Here is a 19,377-nt window from a genome sequence, read left to right on the forward strand (position 1 = left end):
CACTTTCAACAAGACTATAGTCTCCCAGATGACGACGAGGGTATGGTCGACATGATGGATTCCATTTTTAGGGGCACTACATCCCACGTACACGTGATGTCAGAGTCTGAGGTGAAAATGCGAGAGTTGCAATCAACACAATTGTACGAGGGTGCCAGGATGTCTAAACTACATGCTTGTCTCTCAATCTTGAATCTACAAGTACAGTATGGGTGGTCGGATACAAGTGTCTCGGCCTTAATGAGGTTAGCCCTTGCATTAATTTGATTGACTCATTATTTGGATATTGTTTGTTTTGAGAATCATCATTTGGATAGTGTCTTTGTCATAGGTTGCTCCAAAAGATGTTGCCTGCACCAAATACCATGCCCGCATCAAGAGATGAAGCGAAAAAGATGCTAACAATGGTGGGTATGGATTATGATACCATCCATGCTTGCCGTAATGATTGTATTCTCTTTCGTCGTGAGCATGGAGATTTGGCTAGTTGTCCAAAGTGTGGGGAACAACGATATAGAGATGACTTGCAGGGTGAGAGGATACCGGTAAAGGTCTTAAGACACTTTCACATCATTGCAAGAATACAACACATGTTTCGATGCAAATCCATAGCGGAGTTGATGACATGGCATGCATCTCATCGGTCCACTGATCACACATTGAGGATTCCCGCAGATTGTGCAGCTTGGAAGCACATAGATAATCAGTGGCCGGACTTTGCGAGAGAGCCACGCAACTTACATCTTGGGCTAGCCATGGACGGCGTGAATCCTTTCGGGTTACGCTCGACATCTTGGTCGACATGGCCCATAGTCGTGGTGAATTACAATATCCCACCATGGCTAACAATAAAAAAGGGACACCTCATGCTTGCACTACTTGTGCCAGGAAAGTACAAGGCAAGAAACATGGACGTGTACATGGCACCTTTGATAGAGGAGTTACAGATATTATGGAGAGGAGTGCAGGTCTTTGATATTTCCAGAGCTCCTAGGCATACCAATGATATTTCCGTCAGGGGTATCTTGATGTGGACCATGCATGACTACCCAGGATATGGAGAGTGCGCAGGTACGTGGTTATGTCTTTACATGTACAATGAGGGATTATGCTTTTTTTACTCTCTTTTGCACGCATGTCTTGTACTAACATATTCATGCACGCGTGCAGGGCTTGTTACAAGTGGGTACCATGCTTGTCCTGTTTGTGGACCCGCTCTGAAATCGCTTGCACGCTACTCCAAACACATGAGGAAAAATGTTTATGAAGGTCATGCTCGATACCTTCCGCTCGACCATCTCGCACGTGGAGGTCAGCTTGATCCACCACCATCATATTTGAAAGCAAGTGATTGGATTCAAGCTTGGAGGGAGAATGGAGAGGAACCTCCTCCTGGTATGAAGAGGCTATCGATCTTTCACGAGCTTCCTTATTGGGGTCAGTTACAAATCAATCATCTCTTGGATCCCATGCATATCTTTAAGAATGTGGGGGCTACCATTTGGGCACACTTGGTTGGTTCCAAGGACTCGAGAGGAGTGCGAGAAGACTTGCGTGCTATGAATAGGATGTCTCGTTTGTGGCCCCAAGTGCATGCTTCAGGAAAAGTTGTCCTCCCGAAAGCAACGTGGATCCTCTCTACGAGAAAGGAGGCAGCAATCAAGGCAGACATTGCCTCTTTTCAAACACCGACAGGGTACATGCGTTGCTTGAAAGGAGCATTTTCAAAGGACAATAAGCTTAGTGGCCTCAAGTCCCATGATTGGCACAAGGTCTTACAGGTATTCTAAGTAGAATTAGTGTACCGATAATAGTGATGCATTAGCGTAATTATTATTATGTTATATTGTTGACATGATTTCATTGTTGCTTTGATAGTTCATCCTTCCAATTACAATAAAAGGGTGCTTACAAGAAGATGTTAGAAATGCTATATTCAAGATCTGTGGTATTGTGAGGTATGCTTACTATCAATTCGCATTATGTATTTTCTTCATGGACATGTGAAATAGGTGGATATCTCAAATATCTTACATATGCATGGACATGTGAAATAGGTGGATATCTCAAAAAGAGATCTCTATATCGAGCATCGAGAAGGCTAGGGTGGAATCCATCGAAGCCGTATGCTTGCTTGAGAAGCACTTTCCCTCAAGCATTATGACAACTCAAGTCCACTTGCTTGTGCACATAGTTGATGAGGTGGCTATAGCAGGTACCGTTCATAATCGATGGATGTTTTTTCTCGAGCGGTTTATGAAAACTTTAAAGGGGTTTGTAAGACAAAGAGCAAGACCAGAAGCAAGCATGGCAGAGGGATGGCTTGTGCAAGAGTCATTAGTATATATCACAGAGTTTCTTGCATCCACGGATCCTGATATGCCGCAAGCTTGGCACAACAAGGATGATGATCGCATCATTGGCGAGGTCCCCCAAGGAAAAGGGATTGAAAGAAAGATGAGCGAAGAGCAAATGGAGAAATTCAATAAGTTTTGTATCCTCAATAGCCCTGAGATGCAGAAGTGGATTGAGAGATATGAAGTGGCCAAAGCAGAAAGAATAAATGCAAGGACGAGATTCAGAGTAATGTACAGGCGATCACAACCATATCCACGAGATCTGGCTCTTCTCCCTACTCACATGTCACTTGATTGGCTACAACTAGCTATACGTAAAGCCGAACGTGATGGAGAGACAATAAACGAGCGCGAGCGGGAGTTATCATCTGGATGTATGGTGCATGTAAGTTTCTTATCTCTTGATGTAATTAAGTAATTATTTGTGGCAATATATGCTATAAAATAGGTGCATCTTCATTGTTTTAATGATGCTCTTTTACAGTACAAAAAGTATAGTGCATTATGGTCATATGGACGACATTTTCGCATAGAACGCATCGATTCAAAGAGAGTCACGTATGATTGTGGAGTCATGGCTAACTTCACACAAGATAGCTGAGCAAGTGCTTCGGATACCAATCTTCTCTCCTCACAGTTGGATTATTGTGGAACCATACGCGACATCTATGAAATTGATTTCAGACGATTTACTATTTTCATTCTTGATGTAAAATGGTTTAGAACTACTTACAACGGTCCCCATGCAACTGTGAGAAAAGATGGTAGCGGTCTCTTTGCAATAGACTCCACCAAACATTGGACCGATGAAAGTGATACTTTTGTTCTTCCCGAGCACTGTGAGCAGGTGCATACTAATGATTTAATTAGTCGAAGCTTTCGTTTTTTAAGTCCATTGATATATATATAATTGACGACATTTGGCACGTGATTTTTCATCTTCAATATAGGTGGTTTTTCATCCGGATCGTTCTGATCCAAGATGGTGGTACGTGATCCAAGTTGCACCACGAAGTAAGCAGATTTTTGAAGATCGAGATGTGGATATGGAGATGCCACTACCAAATCCGGATCCAATTGATGAATCTAGCGAAGAAGATGTAGATCACCATATGAGGCAAGAGGAAGATGCGCATAATGACATCGCACGGGAGGAGGATGGAGATCACGATATTGACGAGGAAGACAACAATCGTCAAGATCAATCACCACACTTAAGCTTAATTGAAGAAGATGATCAAATACTTTTAGGTGAACGTACGATGCTAGAGTACGATGATGATGATATAGGAGATCAACTCAGTATAGAGTTGGAGATAGACTTGCTTGGCGCCTTAGACTTGGCTCAAGATGAAACAGTTGATGTAAATGCTCTTATTTAATTTGATTTTTCTCATCTCAAACTTGGACATGAATATATGAGCTTCAAAGGCTTGATGTACATGCTCTCATTTTTTAATTCTCTATGAGCTCAAACATGTATGAAAATTTAAAAAATTTTGTCATTGGAAGAAAATAAATTTTAAGGCTAAAAAAAAAAAAAAACCTCTCTGTAAAACGTCGCTATAATTTAGTGTCTCAGTGTCGCTATATAGCGACCTTTAAAAGTCGCTATATAGCGACTTTTACTAACGTCGCTATATAGCGACTTTTAAAAGTCGCTATATAGCGACTTTTACTAACGTCGCTATATAGCGACGCTTATTAAAAGTCGCTATATAGCGACGATTTACGACACCCGATTTTTATACCGACGATTAACGCTAAGCGGGCGCTAATCGTCGGTACATAAACGTCGCAATAGGATGCGTGTGTAGTAGTGAACATCCCAAGGGTCTCTACTGCTATCAACTTTATGGGTATCTAGAGTCTTAGAAATGAGATGATCTTCACTCGTTCCATGGCAGAGAGTGTGGTTGCTGGAAAGCTGGTGGGAATGTGCTTGTCATGAGGAAGCTGGCGGGAATGTGCTTGTGAGATCTTCATAGTGCAATGTAGATGGTTATTAGGTGTGATGTTTAAGTTTAATCGTTGTATGCCGTGGGCAGTTTTTATAGTATAGTAGGCCACAATTTTGTAATTATTTTTTTCCCTTACAGTTTAATAAAAGCCGACATGTTCCCTTTTATAATTTAAAAACACTAACTTAGGATACATACACATACAAACACACTGATTTAGGCTCGTTCTCCCCTTTGGCTACCACATAGCAACCCCTCCCTATAAGTATGTCTATATGTGTGTGTGTGGCCTAGAGTCTGCAACACACACATATATTTCATTTTAAGCTTTTATTTTTAAACATGCATTAAACCCTTTTTTCTAACTAAAAGCAATGCTCACTAAGCCTCACTCATCTGTGTGTGTGCGCGTGTGTACTAATCGTCACTCATCTGCCTAGCCCTCACTCACTAAGCTCTCCTTTAAAGAGGATTCCCAACCTTTCCTTAAAGAAGTAGTAATATGTCTCCCTACTAGCAAAGCATTAGAGTTGTTTCCTAGGCACATGGCGACTTGTAGCTAGAGTCGCTAGACTTATAGTCTTAGTCGCAAGAAGTTGTTACAAGCATGTGACCTGTGGCCGTAAGTCACACTATCAGCGTTGATGGTTTCCAGTATAATTTATTGGGTGGAATGTTTCAAAGTTATTGTCGTTGATTTAGCACCATATGTCCAGTTTAATGTATTCCTTCGCGTACTGGGTGCAATGTTTCATCGTTGTTTTCGTTGATTTAGCAACAGTTGTAGAAGACGGAAACAGTAGCCCATGATCTGAATTTCAATAGATTGCGTCACCTATCAGGATCACGAACTCGACTTGGTCCAAAGCAGACCGAAAGGATCACGAACTCGACTTGGTCCGAAGCAGATCGAAAGGCAGACTTTATAAGGAGCACACTTGCGCTGCACTATCACCACGATCTCCCTTCCATTGCGTTCTCAGAAGCTACCTGCATTTCTAACATCCCTCTCCAGCAGCAGCTACACTCCCCACATTTTCGTCTGCATCGCCTGCTGTACCACAGCTATGGCCGCTGAATTCACGTCCACAATCACCACTCTCGCTAGGGCCGCACTGCCCCTCCTCTTCTTGCTCGCTCTTGCTTCTCCCTCTCTCCATGTTGCAGCCACGGACGCCGATCCTTTGCAAGATTTCTGCGTCACTCTACCCAACCAAGACATCACCATAAACAGCCTTCTTTGCAAGAACGCCAATCAGGTCTCTGCATACGACTTCACTTCTCCCTTGCTGCGTCAGGCAGGTGATGTCAACAACCCGTTGGGCTCCAATGTCACGCTCGCCGACGCCCAAACGTTTCCTGGCCTCAACACTCAGGGTTTGTCCGTCGCTCGCCTCGACTTCGCACCAGGCGGCCTGGTTCCACTTCATGTCCATCCTCGTGCCACCGAAGTTCTCTTCCTGGCTCGGGGAAAATTGGTAGTGGGCTTTGTGGATACCAATAACACTCTCTTCCAGCAGACGCTTTACGCTGGGGACCTCTTTGTCTTCCCCCGGGGGCTGGTTCACTTCCAGCTCAACGCGGATGCGCATAAATCTGCCCTTGCCATATCCGGCTTGAACAGTCAAAATCCGGGGGTATCGCTGTTGGCCACTGCCCTCTTCGTCGCCAAACCTCCTCTTCCTGAGCAAGTGCTGGAGACTACCTTCGGCATCGATAAGCAGGAGGTCTACAGTCTCACAGATAGCGTTGGAAAAACTGCCTGATCGAATTCGTCAATACACTCCTGCTTAAATTGAATATCAAATCATCCATCGTCTCCATGTCCTTGTGTTTTAGCTCTCTTGAGACTATGCTAAAAACCTGACCGATATCCTCATGTGTGTGTCCAACCAACAAATTCCCAACTTCAATCTCATTGAAGATTTGATGAGTGATTAGCATTGAGAAAAATGCAAAAAAGAGTACATTCGTATTCTCTCATGTGCAATTGTCTCCTTGTATTCTCAAATTTGCTAGTAGGAGACCTTTTCTGCATGTACACTGTGAATTTCCTTCATAACTGACATTACAACTTGATTGCTATCATGTAGATGCAAGGAATCAATCCATATGTCTGCAAAAAACTTAAATCCATACACTAATACTCCACATAGATGTGTCTTCAAAAAGTATTTTCCTTGTAGCTTAGGTGGAGTATTTATGAATCGAGGTAATGTTATGTTCTGATTCATACCATCTACAATAACGCACATGTACTCATTTGGATAAGAAATAGCCTGCTCCTTCCAAAATGCATATTTTAGTCTAGAATGCCAAACTAGTCCATGATGAAATTCTATTATTTTTTGTATGATTCTCTTTGTTCTCGAGACGTTGCACTCTCAAGTGCTCGCTTTAGATCATCACAATCACTGTACTTTGACATTTTTTGCCTTTTTGGGATTTTAACATGTACAAAGCTCTTCTTCAAAGAGTATACAAATTGTGAAAACATGTCAGAGCATGCCCTCTTTACCTCTGTGTTTCTCCAATAGACTTAAACACTTATTTTTTTGTCAAACCTATTGGAAGATGCATTTCAGATAGATGGGGTTGAGGTAAGGCATTTTCATGAATGTAGTCTTTTAAAATTGTTGTTACCAACATTGTTGAGGCTCTTGTTTTGGGCCTTCTTGTGTTTCTACGAATGTTAAACTATACTCCATACTTTGCTTTGTTTTCCAAATCCTAGTATGTGCCATGTGATAATCTTGTAGTAATGTGATATGCATTATTGCAAATACTTTTTCCATTTATACGAGGCTTTATCTATTGTTCAAAATTTGGTTTTTTCGTATCATTTACTAGAAAACAAGAGAGCCTTATGAGTAAGTATTAATTTCTTTTGCTCCCTCTTCTTTGCCACACCTGTTCTCTACATACCTTGATGTCAAGTAAGCTAATGGAATGCACACAACTTTGCTTGCAACATGTAGATCGCGTTGCTTTTAGCATAACATCTTCATTCAATACTCTTATTCTCTTTGGTTGCTTTTCTACATCTGCGTGGACTCGCTTCTTTTCATGCATATGTATGTCCATTTCTTTTGTAAGTTAGTATACTTCTCGTTATCAAGTTTATTTGTCACTTTATTTTCATGGGATCTTGCATCCTTCATCTTATTACAATCAAAATCAAATACCCAATAGTCTTTTGTTGGTTTCTTTTAAATGCTCTTTGCCCTTTTCTTCAAAGCCTTTTGGCTGCACCATGTAAATTTAATCATGCAAATCCCCATGCAAGAAAGCTGTCTTGACATCCATTTGCATAAGCTCCACATCGTCTGATGCCACTAGTCCAAGCATGCATCTAAGTTGGTCATCTTCACAACCGGAGGGAATATCTCATCAAAGTCCACACCCTTCTCTTGCTTGAACCCTTTAGCGACCAAACGGACCTTGTACCTAGGCACATCATCACTTGTGACCTTCATTTTGAAGACCCATTTACATGGCAATGCTTTCTTTCCATGTGCCAAAGAAACCAAGTCCCCGATTTGGAGCTTGTGTTTGGCTGCAAGATAGAATGCCATTCTCCCATTGTAAGCTAGCCTTTTGCTTATGTTGCGAACACATGCAATAAAGGCATGCGTTCATTGCATTTGCCTCTGTATCACAACCATGCAAGCACTTGAGGGTTTTCAAATCACCAGCAAGATGCCATTCAACTTGAAAAGTTCCACAGCCATTGACTGTCAATGTTTGCCCTTCCTCTTGTCTTCGGATGGTCAATGGGATTCCTGTTCTATCTAGAACCCACTTCAATGTCTCATGGTACTCTTTCAAAGTCTCAAATGCTGCAAGCCACCATATATCTTTCTCTAAGTGCACTGAGAAGTCTTGCGCTACTTCTTCATCCCCTTGAACAAAGGCTAAGACTCTCTCTAACTTGTGTTATTTCACCAATTGAGCATCCATTTTGATGACAAATATGAGCTTTCCATTGCAATCTGTACAACAAGAGAGAAAAATCGTTAAGATAAACATGATATAGGAAATGATGTTGAGAGTTCACGCTCAACATCATGTGATCATGTGTGCATAGCACCATCACGTGATCATATGTGCATAGCACTAACCTTATAGAGTGCTATAAAGGAAAGGGTTAGAACCCCTAACCCTAACCCTAAAAGGGTTTGTATATATTCTATTTTTTCAACTAATTCTAGTGTACAGTTAGTCATTTGTGGTGTGCTCTCTAGCTGTGCCCTCTCTCCTCATCTCCACTCTTCTCCTCTCCCCTCTTCATATTTTGTCATGGTATCAGAGCTCCCTTGTCTTCCGTTGAGACATTGTGATTCTTGAGAGTGTGAGATTGAGAGATTGAGAGGTAGTCTTTTATTCCATTCACTTCCATTGAGTGAAGGATTTCCGTTCATTGAAAGAGAGAAATTTCCTTCTCATTGAGAAGAATTTCCTTCATAGAGTGAGAGAGAGAGATCTAGTTTGTGAGAGGATTCATTGAGAGAGCTCTTGAAAAGTTTCATGAGAGATCTATGCTGAGAGATTTCTGCTATGAGAGAGACTTTACTTTGCGAGAGTCTGTGAGAGAGAGACAGAGTCACTTTGCAGGTCCTATCCTGAACTGTATTGGTGGCGAACTACTTTAAGGGGAGCCTTGCCTTGGTGGGCTGCAGCAGCGACACCTACAAGCGAGATGGCGACGTCCTTCTCCAACAAGGCCAAGGTGACCTCCAACGCAGCCTGCTTCTCGGCTCCGCCTTCGACTGCTCCAAGTCACTAAAGGAGGCTTGTGGTCACGTATGCAGCTTGGCGTGCAGTCCCAAGTGCTGTAATCCCAACGACTCCTTCAACAACGCTCCTCCAACTCAAAACAGTGCCAACGCCATAACAAGGCTCTCAGCCTTCTTCAACAGTAACTGTGACCTCTCCATCAACACCCACGCGACTCCAACGACTGCTATTCCAGCCAGCTCCAAACGGCCGGCTCCTTGACAGACTCCCCACCGACGCCAGCACCAATACAACGAAGCTCCACATTGGCTTGGTGAAACCGCACCGTGAGCGCCAGCGGCGTGCGTGCCACCCACAAGTCCTTACCGAGCTGCTTCTGCAGCTCCAAAAGAAGCTCTTCAGCGTACTTGGCCAAGGCCTCCAGTCGCAGCGCCTTCTCCACTAGGTCGGAGTAGGAATGGCGAGCATGGTAGTCCCACAGCAGCATAGCGGATAGATCGTTGTGGGAGCCCGCGAAGGTGGTGTCCGGCGTGCCGACACGACGACCCACAGCGACGGATCTCCAAGCTTTTGCAACTAAACGGGAGAGGCGACGAAGGACGGAATCTTGAGATTCCGTCGGCATCTTGAAAAGATTCTGTCGATCCTAGAAACCAAACACGTGGCAACCTTATCTCCAATTGCCACATCATCAGGCACCCGGATGTGCCACGTGTACCTGTCTTATCATCACTGCCACATCAGCTGCCATGTCATCTCTGCCACGTCAGCACTGCCATGTCATCTGCCACGTCATCTCTGCCACGTCAGCACTGCCACATCATCTCTACCACGTCAGCTGCCACGTCATCACTGCCACGTTAGCTGCCACGTCATCTCTACCACGTCAGCACTACCACGTCATCTCTGCCACGTCAGCACTGCCACGTCATCTCTGCCATGTCAGCACTACCACGTCATCTGCCACATCATCAAGACACGTCATCTCTGCCACGTCAGCACTGCCATGTCATCTCTACCACTCAGCACTCTCTGCCACGTCAGCACTGCCACGTCATCTGCCACGTCATCAGGCCACGTCATCTGCCACATCATCTGGCCACGTCACCTGTGCCACGTCATTTATGCCATGTCATCAGTGCCACATCATCAGTGCCACGTCATCAGTGACACCTCAGCACTGCCACCTTAGCAGTCCAGTCAGCACTGACCCCTGCAGACACAGTCCCTTGCCAGGCACACTGTGCACACACTGCATGTGCACACTCCTGCCACCTCAGCACAGAGCTTCACTGGCACACCTCTTGCTAAGCACAGTGCCACATCATCACTGCATGTGACTCACAGTGACACATCATCATTGAGCACCATTTGCACTCCTTTCGCCCCTCCACCTAGATCAAGTCATATCTCTTGATCCAGGAAGAATTTGAGGGTGCTCCAAAAAGGAAAGTGGCTCGATTTTTCGTGCTCTACGCATCGTTACATCATGCGCACATTTCGGCGCAAGTTACACTCACATTTGAGCCTCGCCGACAAAACCACTTCCTTCACGCACATTTGCCTCTACATCGACGCATCTGACCCAGCACTTAAAAAGAACAAAAGAAAATGAATTATTTGCTGCTCTTTCATCGATCGACGGTTGGTTTAGATCTAGATCAGAGTAGACTAGATCGCCATAGAGGGGACGCTTTGAATTCCCCAAGTTGCCAATCTAAGCCATGCCCGAAATTCCCGACTAGTACCTACTCGGAGTCAGTCCATACGCTCACATCCGATTTCACATCATTACATTACCTGAAACCTTACGTTCATCAGTTCAGTGAGCAGACTTCAGAGTTCAGAGGCATTGCAGATTGATTCAGTGGGCAGATAGCACTTGATTTCACACACACATGCCACCATTGTAAAGCCTATTTGGCTATCTCACGGCATCGTGCACATCATTTTTCAGCCTTGTAAAGCCTCTTGGCTATTCCTGGCATCATTGCCACAAGCCTTGTAACACAGGTCAGATCTTATTTACTGCAGTTCTATCTTCACCGACGATACAGAGATTTCACTTGGCATCTTCAGTGTATTTGCAGTTGATTCATACAGAGTTTTTTCAGGACACTTTTGAGTACATTGTTTGCACCATGTCGACTAGCAACCTCAATCTGGAGGCATCTGCTAAGTTAGACAACTCCAATTACGGTACATGGAAATACCGAATGGAGACCATTCTTGTGCTTCAGGACAAATGGGAGTATGTTGATGGATCCATACCTAGACCATTGGCCGATCCAGCCACCAGTAGCTCTACTCTATCTGTTGTCACAGCACCAGCAACGGGATCTACATCGGGATCTACATCTACACAAACAGTTTCCGCACCAGTAGCAGATCCTGCCATTGCCCGAGCTCAAGCAGAATGGGATAAGAAAGATAAGTATGCCTATCACCTGATCAAGCAAAATGTGCAAGATGTCATGCTAGGACAGCTCAACACAGTCAAGACATCAAAAGAAGCATGGGATATGTTCGCAGCTCTCTACGAGTCCAAGAACACATCCAGGATTCTCACCTTGAGAAACCAGATCAACCAGAGTTTCCGCAATAGCAATGAAACCGGTCATGCTTATGTACTCCGCATCAAAGACTACAACAATCAACTTGCAGCGAGACTATGAATCCCGCAGAAATGGTTCAAGTAATCCTGAATGGACTAGGAGAAGGATATGAGAATCTGGTCCAGAGTATTGCCATCCAACGGCAAATTCCAACACTTGAAGAACTTCAGTCAGTTCTACTTGGTGAAGAACTCAGGACTCAGGCCATTCAAGCACGTAAAGGTCATTCTAATGATCAGGCATTCACCGCTTCAGACAGAAGCAGAGGCAAAGGCAGAAACAGAGGTAGATCATATCAGAAAAGTGGTCATCATCATCAACAAAATCAAAGTCAGAATCAGCATCAGCATCAGCAGCATCCTCAGCAACATCAAAATCAGCAAAGAGGAAATCATTCCAACCGAGGAAGATTCCAAGGACGAGGGAATGCATCCACCAATGTGTCAAACATTCAATGCAACTATTGTCACAAGTTTGGACACTATGAAAGAGATTGCCGCAAGAAGCAGTATGACCAAGGCGGTCAATCCAGCAGTAATCGAGGGAATTCCCGAGGAAGAGGAAATCATCGTGGTGGACATTCTAGTCACAGTCATTTTGCAAATGAACATGGCAATATGTTTCTTGCAAGTGAGGAATTGCATCAGACTGATACAATGCACCAAGACACTGATTTCAATCCCAAAGAGGATTTCAGCTATCAAGTCGACCAAGTGGAACAGGATCCTTGGTACATCGACAGCGGTGCATCATCTCATATGACAAATCATCAGGAATGGTTCACAGAAATGAAACCATTAGAAGGTCAAAAGAATGTCATCTATACAGCAGACAATACACCGAATCCGGTTCAAGGGACAGGTGTTATCCCTATGAACAATTTCACTGGTACAAAAGGATTAGTCAAAGATGTGCTCTATGTTCCGAAGCTCAGCAAGAACCTTTTATCAGTAGGTCAAATGACGGAACACAACTACAAAGTCATCTTCGACGGTGATGAATGCACTATCAGAGACAAATCCAAAAGAGGTCAGCTAGTAGCAAAAGGTGTCAAGGAAGGACGCTTATACAGGATGCTAGCTACAGTACCAGATAAGCATGCCATGTCAGCTCAAATGCAACAGATGCCACTATCTGCAAAATGGCACAAGAGATATGGTCATGTCAACTTCAAGTACTTGTTAGATCTCAGGAATCAAAATATGGCAATTGGGATTCCGAAGCTACAGTTTCTTGGAAAGGTTTGTGAAGCATGCTGCTTCGGCAAACAAAAGCGAACCAACTTTGTCAGAAGTACCTCTCGTGCATGAGGTATTCTTGATTTAATTCATACAGATGTATGGGGTTATGCCCAGACCCGCAGCATCAATGGTTCACTTTATTACTTGACCTTCATCGACGACTATAGCAGATATTGTTGGGTCTACTTTCTGAAAGAGAAATCTGAAGTGTTTGCCAGATTTCAAGAATTCAAAGCCATGGTAGAAAACCAAACAGGCAGAAAGATCAAGGTCATGAGATCAGACAGAGGAGGTGAATACATGTCTTCAACCTTCATGAACTTTTGCAAAACTCACGGCATTCGAAGACAATTCACATGTGCAGATACTCCTCAGCAAAATGCAATAGCTGAAAGGAAGAATGGGACTTTAGCAGACAGTGCTAGAGCAATGCTTAGTGAAAAGCATCTTCCGAATCAGTATTGGGCAGAAGCAATAGCTACAGCTAACTACTTGCTTAATCGGCTTCCTACCGAACCGATACAAGGTATGACTCCTTATGAAGCATTCACTGGACACAAGCCACGCATTGGGCATCTCCGCATATTTGGTTGCATAGCATATGCCCACATACATGATGATCATCGCAGAAAATTGGATGCAAAGTCACGCAAATGCATCATGGTCGGCTACAGTGAAGAAAGTAAAGCATACAAATTGTATGATCCCATCAACCGCAAAGTCATTATCTCCAGAGATGTAATCTTCGATGAGGAATCAGAATGGAAAACCTCACCTACACAGGAGATAGAAGCATCGACTTCACAGTCATCTACAGAACAGGTTGATGAAGAAGAGCAAGAATTGCCAGCAACACCCCAATCAGCGTCACAGCAGCTCAGACGGTCTACTAGGGAAAGCAGACCACCAGCCAGATTGACATATGCTCAGAAAGGCAAAGCAATTCAGGTGGAAACCACCAACTATGCTCTTATGACTACCATCATGGCTATAGAAGAGCCAGTGTACTTCGAAGACGCAGTAGATAAGCCAGAATGGCAAACTGCAATGAATGAAGAAATGGATGCTTTGTATAAAAATAACACTTGGGAATTATGCGACCTTCCACCAGGAAAGAAGGCCATAGCCAACAAATGGGTATACAAAGTGAAGTACAATCCAGATGGCAGTATTCAGAGATACAAAGCCAGATTAGTTGCAAAAGGATTTGCACAACAATATGGTCAAGATTATGATGAGACTTATGCTCCCATAGCAAAGATGGATTCCATACGGTTCTTGATATCACTAGCGACACTCAGTAAATGGAATGTGTATTAGGTCGATGTCAAGATTGCATTTCTCAATGGTTATCTAGACGAGGAAGTCTACATGCAACAACCAGCAGGTTATGTTGAACCAGGACAGGAGAACAAGGTTTGCCATCTCAAGAAAAGTCTCTATGGCTTAAAGCAAGCACCCAGAAGTTGGTACAGCAGAATTGACAAGTATTTTGCTGATCTGGGATACATGAAGTCCAATGCAGATCATACTCTCTACTACAAAGTTCAAGGGGAAGATATTACTATTGCACTTTTGTACGTAGATGATCTGATAGTGACAGGAAGCAAGGATAGCTTCATCAGAAAGCTAAAACAAGACTTATCTGCAGAGTTCGACATGAAAGATCTTGGACTTCCGCACTATTGTCTTGGAATTGAGTTCTGGAGAGATTCAGATAACATTCATGAGTCAGCTCAAATATGTTGACAGTCTCCTGAAGAAGTTTCATATGGCAGATTGCAAGATTGCAGCCACTCCCATGGAACAGAGTTTGAAACTTACTAAAGATTCAGAAAAGCCTACAGTCAATGACAGATACTACAGGCAACTCATTGGATCTCTTATATATCTGACAATCACACGGCCAGATATTTGTTATGCAGTAAGCTCACTAGCACAGTTTATGGCAAATCCAAAACAGTCTCACTGGAATGCAGCCAAAAGAGTCTTGAGATACATCAGAGGTACAAGACAATTTGGGATAGAATACAGAGGAAGTCATCCACGGTTGCATGGATACTGTGACAGTGACTATGCTGGAGATCATGAGACCAGGAGATCGACATAGGGATATGCATTTTTCCTTGGTCAAGGTGCTATATCATGGTTGTCAAACAAACAGCCAAATGTTTCTTTGTCTTCGACTGAAGCAGAATATAGAGCACTCACTACAGGTGCATGTGAGGCTATATGGCTCAGAAGACTATTGTCAGAAACAGATTACTTTGATGAATCAAAGCCAACAACAATATACTGTGATAATCAATCGACTCAAGCATTGGCTAAAAATCCAGTATATCACTCCAGAACAAAGCACATTGATGTCAGAGAGCACTTCATCAGAGAAAGAGTGTTACTTGCTGACATCACACTGATAGCAAAGAAAATGTTGCAGACATCTTTACCAAACCACTCGGTAAAGAGCTATTCGAGAAACACCGACTAGCTCTTGGTTTGATGCAGAGGAAGGACATTCCCATTAAAGGGGTGTGATGGAATGTAATGCTCAGTCCTTCTTCGATTCCCCAGAATCATCATCTTGAGGGAAGGCCTACTTCATGATGTTGATCTTGAGGGAAGGTGTTGAGAGTTCACGCTCAACATCATGTGATCATGTGTGCATAGCACCATCACGTGATCATATGTGCATAGCACTAACCTTATAGAGTGCTATAAAGGAAAGGGTTAGATCCCCTAACCCTAACCCTAAAAGGGTTTGTATATATTCTATTTTTTCAACTAATTCTAGTGTACAGTTAGTCATTTGTGGTGTGCTCTCTAGCTGTGCCCTCTCTCCTCATCTCCACTCTTCTCCTCTCCCCTCTTCATATTTTGTCAGGTTAGTGCTATGCACATATGATCACGTGATGGTGCTATGCACACATGATCACATGATGTTGAGCGTGAACTCTCAACACCTTCCCTCAAGATCAACATCATGAAGTAGGCCTTCCCTCAAGATGATGATTCTGGGGAATCGAAGAAGGACTGAGCATTACATTCCATCAAATGAATCAAGTAAAGTGCAATGCTATAATGGATTTCCTCTTACCATCTTCTCTCATGCCATAGAATTTGACCATTGCTTGTTGCAGTTTCTCAACATCTAAGTAGACATTGTTGAAAGCATTCATCTCAAAGGTTTGCAAGCCAGATTTCTTTTTACTCTTCCAATTCATTGTGCCCCTTACGGAATGGTACCCTCCAAGCATTTCTCTTGCACATTGGTTTGTTTCTCGCCGTGCACATCTCAGAGACCAAGGTGTGGGTAGGGGCACTGTAGACTTCTTATACTTTCCCAAAATAGCAGACTTGAAAATTTTGAAAACAGATGTGTAAGCTTCCGTACTAATGTACCATACAACTCGCCATACTACTGCAGGATTTTGGCCGTACGTCGTCATCCTATACAACTCTCAAGGCCATACACCTGCAATGTCGCCAATTGTATTGTGCTACAAGGTCCCGTGGCCATTCCATACCAGATCTATACAACAGATAAGCTAATGTCTGCTCCCGTCTATATGCTTCAGTCCATACCAGCACCGTACAGTTGTACAATTGTTTCTGCCTAGTGCCATATGTCTGTACAGCTCCTGGCCGTATTGTGTATGAATTTCTATACAGCAACACCACAGCTCTTTCATACATTGCACAGATTTTGTACAAGCTTTTTGTGTAGGTTATTTTCTCTACAGGCATTCTTGCATATAGCCATTGTTTGGATTGCAATCTGGGAGCACATTTGGGGCAAATTGTCTTATTGCAGGCATCACAGTCAGATTGCAAAAACTGCTCCAAAATCTTGGGGCTTTTTTGTCACAAACAGCGTAGCACAAAAGAGGGTAATCTCATTGGAACATTTGATAACCAACCTTGTAGCCCAGACTCTCCTCTTTCTAGCACCACTAGTGGGTGCCAATGCATCCATGTCATGTATGTACCTTCTTTTCCTCTCCTTCAGTCCCAAAGGTGTTTCTTTCATCTTTTGCACTTGTTCTTCTACCTTCTCTCGTTCCTTCTCTACGGCTCGTCGTACTTGATTGTATATAGATCTTTCCAAGCCTTTTTTGGACTCAGCTAGCTTATAGAATGACTCTTCTAATTTATATCGCTCCAAGTCCAATGCATTTCACTCCAAGTCCAATGCTTTGGCTTTATCATAAAGATCTTGGTTCTCCCTTTGAAGATCTTGCATAGAGTTATGCATTGCAACAATGGTGCTATTTCCTAAATGTGCTAGCATCTCTGCTTGGGCTCTGTGCATCTCGCTTGCTTGCATAGCCATTAATTGAGCATTGTTTAACCGATTGCAATAACCAAGCAACCCCGCATGTCCATTTCCAACAAAGTGAACTAGCTCATGCATTGTATGGAAAGGAGGGCTCTCTTGGTTGGTAGGATCTAAAGGATACAATGATCCTTCTACCCAAAGGTCGAGATGCTTCTTTCCTTGTAAACGAAGACTGTGGATTTTGCAAGCTCCCCTCATCCATGAATTGAAAAGACAATATCCTAACCCCCCAAATTAGGAGTTCAATTCGGATTACATGAAAGAGCGCATGGGGGTCTTCTTGAAGCATCGTAGGTCAACCTTGCATATTTCCATCGCAAAGGGGAAGGCTAAACCCAACTGGGCAGACAAAGCTGACTGGAAGTTTTTCAAGAAGCAGTATAGGGAACATCTCAAACTGTTGGAGGGTCAGAGGAGGGTTGCGAGGAGACAACTAGACTCCATAGGTACTTTGCACTTTGGTGTAGGCGGACGGTTGGTGTTCGAGGCAATCATGGTAAATCTACTTCTTCTCATTTAAGGTATTGTTCTATTTGTTTTACTACATATTGCATGCACTTTATCTAACTCTCGTAAATTGGGCCCACAACAAGCTGCGATGGGTCGCCTTCCCACAGACACAGAGATGAGACGTAGATTCCACATAGGAACAAAGCCGTGGTTATTAAGCAGGAGGTGTTGGGAGCAACGGTCGATTGGGTTGAGGTGGCTGCTCACATGGTATAAATCTACTCCTACTTGTAATCTGTCACGCACCGTTCTTTCACAATCACGATCAAAATTGTAGCAATATAATAATCACGAATGAACAAGAAGAGAGATTCCAGTATGAATCAAACTAATGAGTCTTTACAATAATTTTGGAGAAGAATCACTCTGTGAAGGAGCTCGATACCACCCATCCACCCCCGAGCTATCTCACTCTCACTCTCACTCACATGAAGATGTTCAAATCAGATGATCAAATGATCAAATCTCAATCACACTCTCACTCTCACTCTCAAAATATCTTGATCTTATCTTCTTCTTTGCATTGCCTCGATTCGTGTGCGCTATTGTCACTTTTGCAGCGCCTCAAGATGCGTGGCTTCTCTTCTCTTTCGTACAGCCTCGATATGCGTGCGTTGGATTGTGTGTTCTCCTTCTCACGGTCTCCTTTTCTTTTATAGCCTTTCACGACTCTAAAAAAAGACGGCCAAAAGCCCCCAAAATCGGCCAAAAATAGCTTTTCTCGAAAAGTGTGCATGTGCTTTTCACCTTCTTTTAGCGTGCGCTTCTGATAACAAACGCATATGGAATCTCGACGTCTCTTTTTTTTTTTTAGCGTGTGCTTTTGATAACAAATGCGTACAACATGAAAATGGCCCTGTTCGGAGCATCACCATGCCTACCTCGTAGATCCAATGGACAAGCTCAATATCTCTTCTCGAAGATTGGACCCTCTTCTTTCCCTTTGCATCCGACCTTTCATGGCTAATTCTTCCATCTCGACCTCCGTCTAATGCTTGCAACTCGACACGGAAATCTAGATGCACTTTTAGCTCAAAACGACTTTGTTAGCAACTTCTGACCTCCATACAAGCATGCAAACGAGTGAACCACAAATTTTGGACAAAGTTTTTCTAGTCAACAAGATCTAAAACTCTCTCATACAGAGCTTCTTCAAATTATTTCTCTAACTGACTCAAAATCAAGCCGCAGAATCCAGCCGACACCATAATGGACAAAAACCAAAATTTTTCGACCAACACCAAACTTTCCCAAAACCTTCAAAACATCAAAACCATCCTTTTTGAACACTATCTGTGATATACATTTCAAAATATTTCATATACAAAATTGGAGCGTCACATAATCTCACTTTTGAAACTATTTTATTCTTTAAGTTCCAATCTAATTTCCAATTAATATGGTTTCACTCTTAAAATCAAAGCTTGAACGTCCCATCAGTGGAGGTGAGCGGTGATGAGGGATTAGGCTTACACGACTTTGACAAGGGCTAGGGATCAGGTGCAGCTCATGAGGGCCAGGGATCAGGCCAGTGCGACAAGGACGAGCACGAGGACGATGATTCGGATGAGCAGTAGTAGTAGTATTAGTAGTATTTTTCATATACTTTGCCATGTATAT

General features: G+C 43.2%; 1 pseudogene; it reads left to right on the forward strand.

Annotated features, from left to right (window-relative positions):
* The first annotated feature begins 5,294 nt into the window (after positions 1–5,294).
* Positions 5,295–6,084, forward strand: LOC147887336 (germin-like protein 8-2 pseudogene; annotated as a pseudogene).
* Positions 6,085–19,377: the final 13,293 nt, after the last annotated feature.

The sequence above is a fragment of the Dipteris shenzhenensis genome, chromosome 23 (genome assembly GCF_047967505.1).
Source record: "Dipteris shenzhenensis isolate YYH24624 ecotype China chromosome 23, Dip_SZ_1.0, whole genome shotgun sequence".
Classification (NCBI taxonomy): Eukaryota; Viridiplantae; Streptophyta; class Polypodiopsida; order Gleicheniales; family Dipteridaceae; genus Dipteris; species Dipteris shenzhenensis.